The sequence below is a fragment of the Bos grunniens genome, chromosome 22 (genome assembly GCF_055505025.1).
Source record: "Bos grunniens cultivar Pamir isolate PY7600 chromosome 22, Bosgru_T2T1.0, whole genome shotgun sequence".
Lineage (NCBI taxonomy): Eukaryota > Metazoa > Chordata > Mammalia > Artiodactyla > Bovidae > Bos > Bos grunniens.
Genome location: NC_141186.1, coordinates 10360108 through 10367852, shown reverse-complemented (window position 1 = coordinate 10367852; position 7745 = coordinate 10360108). Strand labels below are relative to the sequence as shown.

At 39.0% G+C, this 7745-nt stretch overlaps 1 non-coding gene across 1 annotated transcript; it reads right to left on the bottom strand.

Annotated features, from left to right (window-relative positions):
• Positions 1-5295: 5295 nt before the first annotated feature.
• LOC147348010 (U6 spliceosomal RNA) lies at positions 5296-5401 on the bottom strand. Its single transcript, XR_015152024.1, has one exon. It is a non-coding gene; the product is annotated as a U6 spliceosomal RNA (small nuclear RNA).
• Positions 5402-7745: the final 2344 nt, after the last annotated feature.

Sequence of the window (7745 nt, the reverse complement as noted above, 5' to 3'; positions counted from 1 at the left end):
TGCTCAGCTCTTTAATTTTCAGTTGCTTTGTGGTCTAGACTGCAAAACAGATTGCTGGAAGGCATTTGTAATGCCTTTCCCATGGCCCTTGCTGGGACTCTGGGAGAGAAAACTGACACTTTTCAGGACACTGCTTTGTGGTAGGTACTGGGCTAAATTCATGAGTCCAATTTTAAAGAGAAGAAGACTGAAACTGAGAATGTTCAAATGGTGTACCTAAGGACAGACAGCTAAGAAAACCAAAGGCAAGGTTTATACCAAGGCCCAAAGCCCCCTGATATTTCTACCAAACCATAGTCTTCTTTTATAGATTAGGTAAAGTTAAAAAGCAAACCAAGCTTATTTCTTCAAATCTGTCCCCAGATGTCTGTTCTGTAGAGGAACTATATTTTCTCAGGCAAAACCCATTGTGTGAAAATACTGAACATAAAGCAGAGGTTGGCAAACTCTTTTATAAAGGGCAAAACAGTAAATGTTTTAGGTTTTGTGAAGCTTACCATCTCTTATCCTAACTACTCACTCTGCTGCTATGCTGTGACGGCTGCCTTATGGCAGATAATATGTAAACAAACAGGTGTGAATGTATGCCAGTGAAACTTAAGGACACTGAAATTGGAATTTCATATAATTTTCACTTGTCATGGTATTTATTTCTTTCCATGCCTCTCAACCATTAAAACAGCTTTTCTTAACTCCTGGACTGTACAAAAACAGGATGAAGGATTTGGTTTGGTGTGCAGGCCATAGTTTGTATGAACAAGTTCTGTTCCGAGAGTGAATTCATGAGTCCAATTTGTTCTAAGTCCAACAAAATTAGCCTAGGTACCTAAGTAACACAACCACTATTAAAGTACTGTAATAGACTTATAATATTTCTCACACAAATAATATATAAAAACAAAAAATAAAGAAAACATTTTTAATCTTGCGGTAAAAAGTGAAAGTGAAATTCGCTCAGTCGTGTCTGACTCTTTGTGACCCCATGGACTACATAGTCCATGGAATTCTCCAGGCCAGAATACTGGAGTGGGTAGCCTTTCCCTTCTCCAGGGGATCTTCCCAACCCAGGCATTGAACCCAGGTCTCCCACATTGCAGGCGGATTCTTTACCAGCTAAGCCACAAGGGAAACCCAAGAATACTGGAGTGGGTAGGCGATCCCTTCTCCAGCAGATCTTCCCAACCCAAGAATCAACCCAGGGTCTCCTGCATTGCAGGCAGACTCTTTACCAACTAAGCTATCAGGGAAGCCACAATCCTGCGGTGTGGTACCTTGGAAAGTACAGTGATACAGTACAACAGCTGGCATACAGGTGCTGGCATCCAGCAAACAGGAGAGAGGAGTTACTGACTGGGGGAGGGAGAGGAGGCGGGAGAAGGTAGAGCTCAAGGATCATCAGCAATAGGAGACACAGGGCAAGCTGCTGTAAAGATTCTATACTATTGCACTCTAAATAGTGCTCTACACTGAAGCACAACCACTTGTAGAGGAGTTGTGCACGTGGCAATGTGTGCCAGACACGGGAACTAACTTGTGTGACTGGACATGTGAATGAATGTTCACACCTTTGAAAGTTCACAACTTGAAGGTTTATAAGTAGGGAACTTACTACACACACACATACACACACACACACACACACACTGTTTGATGGTACTCTGATCATTAAATTCCTTGAATCTAGAGGCTCTTTCTCATGCTGAATTTCATTTTTAACACAACACACAGTGCTGAAATAGCAGTGTTTCAGAATATGTAGAGGAGATACAGAACATGATATCAACAGTAGGAAACAAATGACAAGCACCAAGAATAAAAACGAGATGTCCTGAACTTCTAGAACACAGGTGGTTATGCACAGGTAATGTATTTATCAGTTTGTTGAAACAATACCAGGTTTCTGCGTTTAATTTAAAACAGTCTCAAATAGGATTTTATAGGATTAATTTTTAGAGCAATCATTCAAAGATTGAATAGAGACTCTTGTTAAATGAGTATAAGAGAAAAAAGCCTTTTATGGGATTCAATTATTTTGCTGTTTGGATAGTAACTTTGGAGTAGACTTCATGGTTAAAGGAAAAAAAGAAGGAATGAGTTTTACAAATGATTGAGTGACAAGGGTTGTCTCTGGTTGGAAAACCATTTCTCATATTTCATGTTCAAAGAATTGAATTAATGAAAATAACACCTAGCATTTGTGTAATATTTCATTATTTACCAAAAAAGCTTCCCCATATGGCATCTTATTTAATTCATGTATTGATAAATGCTTTGCTGAAGTGGGTGTTTCACTAGCTTAATAATGGAAACTGAGGTTTGTAAAATTTAAGCGATTTTCAAGTTCACTTAAGAACTTGTATTTAGAACTGGAACTCAAATATTTTCCGATTCTTAGTTGACTGTCCTTTGGGATGTTGCTGGTATTGCATGAAAAAGAAAGTTCTATAACCAAACTATTTGAAAAATGCTGAGATAAACTGGTGTCTGCCTCAGGACTCCCCAGAACGTTTCATTAACTAACATGAAATGCAAATTCCCAAAAGGAGAACATAGGAGGTGGTGTTTCCCAAATTTATTTGGTTCTAGAATCCTTTCTAGAAACAGTGATGAAGCCCCTGTGTTTCATGTGGCCCTGAATAAGAATTAAGATTGGGCAAATTACCTAAACCTCTCTACATCCCTGTGTCCTTGTCTATAAATGGAGGGATAATGATAGCTTTTCCACAGGGTGGTTGTGAGGGTTCAAAGAGTTGATGCACTTGGACCAGTGTCTGCTATATGTAATTGCTTAATTACAAGTAATTGCTGAATTACACATAATTGTTTGATAGCCACATATACATCTGGCACACACATCGGCAAATCCAATCTCTCTTTAAAGATGAAGAGCAATTCAGGGAAGTGAAATGATTCTCTCAAGGTCATGAGGCCAGCAAGAGGAAGCTGGAATACAGACAAGTCTTCTAAACCCAAGGGCACAGATTTTTTTATCAAAACAAGAAAAATGAAACCATATATCCGTTTTGACATTCAGGTCCAAATGAAAACTGGAAGATCATGGTCCTTACTTGAAATTTTTAAAAAGAGATAAAATAAACATCAGAGTATCTGGCGAGAGAGGGATGTCTGGCTGGTACTTTTGCTCACTTTCTGTCTGAGGGATGCATTTTCCTCTTTGATGAGATTGATCTGTAACTCCCTGCACTGCTAAACCACTGATCTCAATTTAACTATACAACTTGGAAGAGCTGGAGCTCTGCCATTTTCCCAGAAAATGACTAAGACCAACTCTAAGAATATTGTGAACTTTATCAGGAAAATCAATTCCTCTAACAAGGAAGTGAATCACTATTGATTTTTTTTTCCTCTCTAATTGGACTCCGAGCCCCGATAGCTTTTCATAAGTGGTGGCAGCTTGCTTTCAGCAAATGCGTTTTTCACTCAGCAGTGGAGCATAGCATGCTCTCCAACACCTGTGACATTCTTTTCTTTCTCTAATTTGTATTCCAACTTGAAGGTGAACATGGAAGCTTTCAGACACCTGCTATTCACAGCAACATGATGTTCATGAGACTTCTGTTGCCCTAAATGGACAATTTCTGTGTTCCTGTAATATGTAGATACATGGGGGTGGTGGAAAGGGCTTGGTACAACGCAGATGATGCACAATGAGAAAATGGCTAAGATGTAACTAAGGTGACTGGTGAAGCAGCAAGCCATACACTCTCAATCCAAGACGCCTATAGGAATGTGCCCCATAATTTATGATATTTGAATTATTTAAAGTACAAAAAAGGAAAGTTTCCGAATTATTTTTATCAGGTGGATACACATTTTCTAAAAACTCTGCCAAAGATAGCACAATAGAAAAAAAAACAAACTACAGACCAAATCGAGTTATAAATATCCATGCAAATGTCTTCAAGTACAAGTGTATTCCAGTGTACTTGCTGTGTCTGATGCTTAGGAGATGTAGTAATGGTCAAGTTGCAGTGCCTGTCCTCAAGTAGCCTAAATTTAGACTGGGGTTTCAAACCAGAAAAATGATTTTACTACACAGTCAGGTAAGACAAGGACAACTGCAGATGACCCGTAGATTGCTAGGAAGGCTCAAAGGAAAGCAATTGGTAATATTTGGTTTGGGCATATGAATGACAATTTGGAAGAGCTGTTCTTTGAGTTGAGGGGTGAAGAAAATCATGGCTAAAGGTCTCATTTCTGCCCTTGTTCTGCCAAGTCCAAATCCCAAGTCTGGGACTTAATTATTTTATGCTATTTAATTGATGTATCTTCAGATGTGGGCTCATCTCTAGAGTCTGGGTACCTTGAATAATACAGGGACATAGTAGGTTATTCTTGTTGGGACAGATCACTTTCCTCAGGTAACTGTAATAGATAGCAAACATGACCAAAATTGTTTGTAGCATCTCCCATCAAGAAGTGGAATATGAGACTTCCCTGGCTGTCCAGTGGCTAAGACTCTGTGTTCCCAATGCAGGGGGCCCTGGTTCAATCCTTGGTCAGGGAACTGGATCCCACACACCACAACTAATACCTGGAGCATCCCCCAAAATAAAAAAAGTAAATATTATAAAAGAAGCAAAATCTGTTCCCTTACCCCTTGAATCTGGGTTGGCTTTCCATTGACTTGGATTAGCAATGTGATGAAAACGGCAGTGTACCGGTTTCATGCCTGATCTTCAAGAGGTCTTACATTTCCACTTACGGTTCTTTTTTTGTGTTTTGTTTTGCTAAAGTTTGTATTTATTTTTTAATAGGATTACAGAGCTGGAAAGGGCCTTGGGGATCTCGTCCTCACTTTTTAAAAAAAATTTTATACTGGAGTATAGTTGTTTACAATGTGGTGTTTGTGTCAGCTGTCCTGCCACTTGATTCAATTATACATAGAGATGCTGCTGCTAAGTCACTTCAGTCGTGTCCGACTCTGTGCGACCCCATAGACGGCAGCCCACCAGGCTCCACCGTCCCTGGGATTCTCCAGGCAAGAACACTGGAGCGGGTTGCCATTTCCTTCTCCAATGCATGAAAGTGAGAAGTGAAAGTGAAGTCGCTCAGTCGTGTCCGACCCTCAGCGACCCCATGGACTGCAGCCTTCCAGGCTCCTCCATCCATGGGATTTTCCAGGCAAGAGTATTGGAGTGGGGTGCCATCGCCTTCTCTGATACATAGAGATATATCTGTTCTTTTTTTTTTACTCTTTTCCCATATAGTTTATTACAGTGTTGAGTAGAAGTCCCTGTGCAATACAGTAGATCCTTGACTCTATTTTTATATAAAAATATGGAACACTTTCCAAATTTGCATGTCATCCTTGTGCAGGAGTCATGCTAATTTTCCCGTATGGTTCCAACTTTAGTATATATGCTGCCAAAGCAAGCACTCGTCCTCATTCTTTTAAACTTGTGAGAATCTTCTAAATTATAACCAATGCTCTTATGACAATTTCACATACACACTTCCTAGCCATAATTTGGTGCAGGCTCTTTTAAATTTCTGGAACTGTCCAGCATTCCCTTTCATTGAGGAGAAATTCACTGATTTTTAAAAGATTTATATGTTATTGAGGTACATAAGTTTCATGTGTACAATACTATATTTCTACCTCCATATATTTTAGTTTGCTCATCACCAAAAATTTAGTTTCCATACATGACCATACAGTTGATACCCTTTACTTATTTGCCCTACCTCACTCCCCCTCCTCATCTGGTAACCACCATTCTATTCTCTGTATCTATATGTCTGTTTTGGTTTTTATTGTTCATTAATTTTCTTCTTTTTTTATATTCCACACATGCATGAAGTCATATGGTATTTGTCTTTTTCTGACTCATTTCACTTAGCAAGGTGACCTCAAGATGCATCCATGTTGTCACAAATGACAAGGTTCATCTTTTTTTGGTGGCTGTCTACTCACTCTTGATGGAGCCACATGAACAAGCCTGCTGGAGGATGAGGCTGGGTAGAGAGGGAACTCAGTCACTCAGTTGTCCCAGCCCAAACCCAAACATGTCAGCCTCACAAGTCAAGCCTGGCTGCTGTCAGAAATTTCCAAAGATTTTCCACCTTTTTGTTCACGAGTACTGACTGCATTTAAAAGCTATTGTGTATTCTCTGAAGTGTTCTAGCTGTGTGTGAGACACAAAGTTGATGGGCTTAAGTGAGCAGTTCTCATTAAGACTGTGAGGCAATCTCATTCACCATTGCAACAAAAAGAATAAAATACCTAGGGATAAACCTACCTAAAGAGACAAAAGACCTGTATGCAGAAAACTATAAGACACTGATGAAAGAAATCAAAGCTGACACAGATGGAGAGATATAACACTGCGAAAATGACTATACTACCCAAAGTAATCCACCAATTCAGTGCAATCTCTATCAAACTGCCAATGACATTTATCATAGAACTAGAACAAAAAATTTCACAATTTGGTAAGGAAACATAAAAGACCCTGAATAGCCAAAGCAATCCTGAGAAAGAAGAGTGGAGCTGGAGGAATAAACCTTCCTGACTTCAGACTATACTACAAAGCTACAGTCATTAAGACAGTATGGTACTGGCACAAATACAGAAACATAGATCAATGGAGCAAGACAGAAAGCCCAGAGTAAACCCATGCACCTTATTTTTGACAAAGGAGGCGTGAATATACAATGGAGAAAAGACAAGCTCTTCAATAAATGGTGCCAGGAAAACTGGACAGCTACATGTAGAAGAATGAAACTAGAACACTTTCTAATGCTTTACACAAAAAATAAACTCAAAATGGATTGAAGATTTAAATGTAAGGCCAGAAACCATTAAAGCTCTTAGAGGAAAACATAGGCAGTACTCTTTGACATCCATCACAGCAAGATCCTCTTTGACCCACCTCCTAGAGTAATGGAGGTAAAAACAAAAGTAAACAAATGAGACTGAATTAAACTTAAAAGATCTTGCACAGCAAAGGAAACAATAAAGAATATTAAAAGACAACCCTCAGAATGGGAGAGAACAATTGCAAATGAAACAACTGACAAAGGATTAATCTCCAAAATATACAAGCAACTCATGAAGCTCAATACCAGAAAAACAGACAACCAAATCAAAAAATGGGTGGAAGACCTAAACAGACATTTATCCAAAGAAGACATACAGATGGCTAATAATACAGATGGCTCAATATCACTCACTGTTAGAGAAATGCAGATAAAAACTACATCAGGTATCACCTCACATAGGTCAGAACGGCCATCATCAAAAATTCTACAAACAATAAATGCTGGAGAGGATATAGAGAAAAGGGAATCCTCTTGCACTGTTGGGAATGTAAATTGATACAGCCACTATGGAGAACAGTATGGAGATTCCTTAAAAAACTAGGTGTAGAAATACCATATGACCCAACAATCCTACTACTACTGGGGATATATCCTGAGAAAACCATTGAATGTACCCCAAAAATGTTCACTGAGGCACTTTTTACAATAGCTAGGACATGGAGGCAACCTAGATGTCCATCAACAGATGAATGGATACAGAAATTTTGGTACATATATACAATGGAATATTACTCAGCTAAAAAAAAGAATGCATATGAGTCAGTCCTAATGAGGTGGATGAACCTAGAGCCTATCGAACAGAGTGAAGTAAGTCATAAGAAGAAAGACAAATATTATATACTAATGCATGTGTATGGAATCTAGAAAGATGGTGCTGATGAACCTATTTGTGGGGCAAG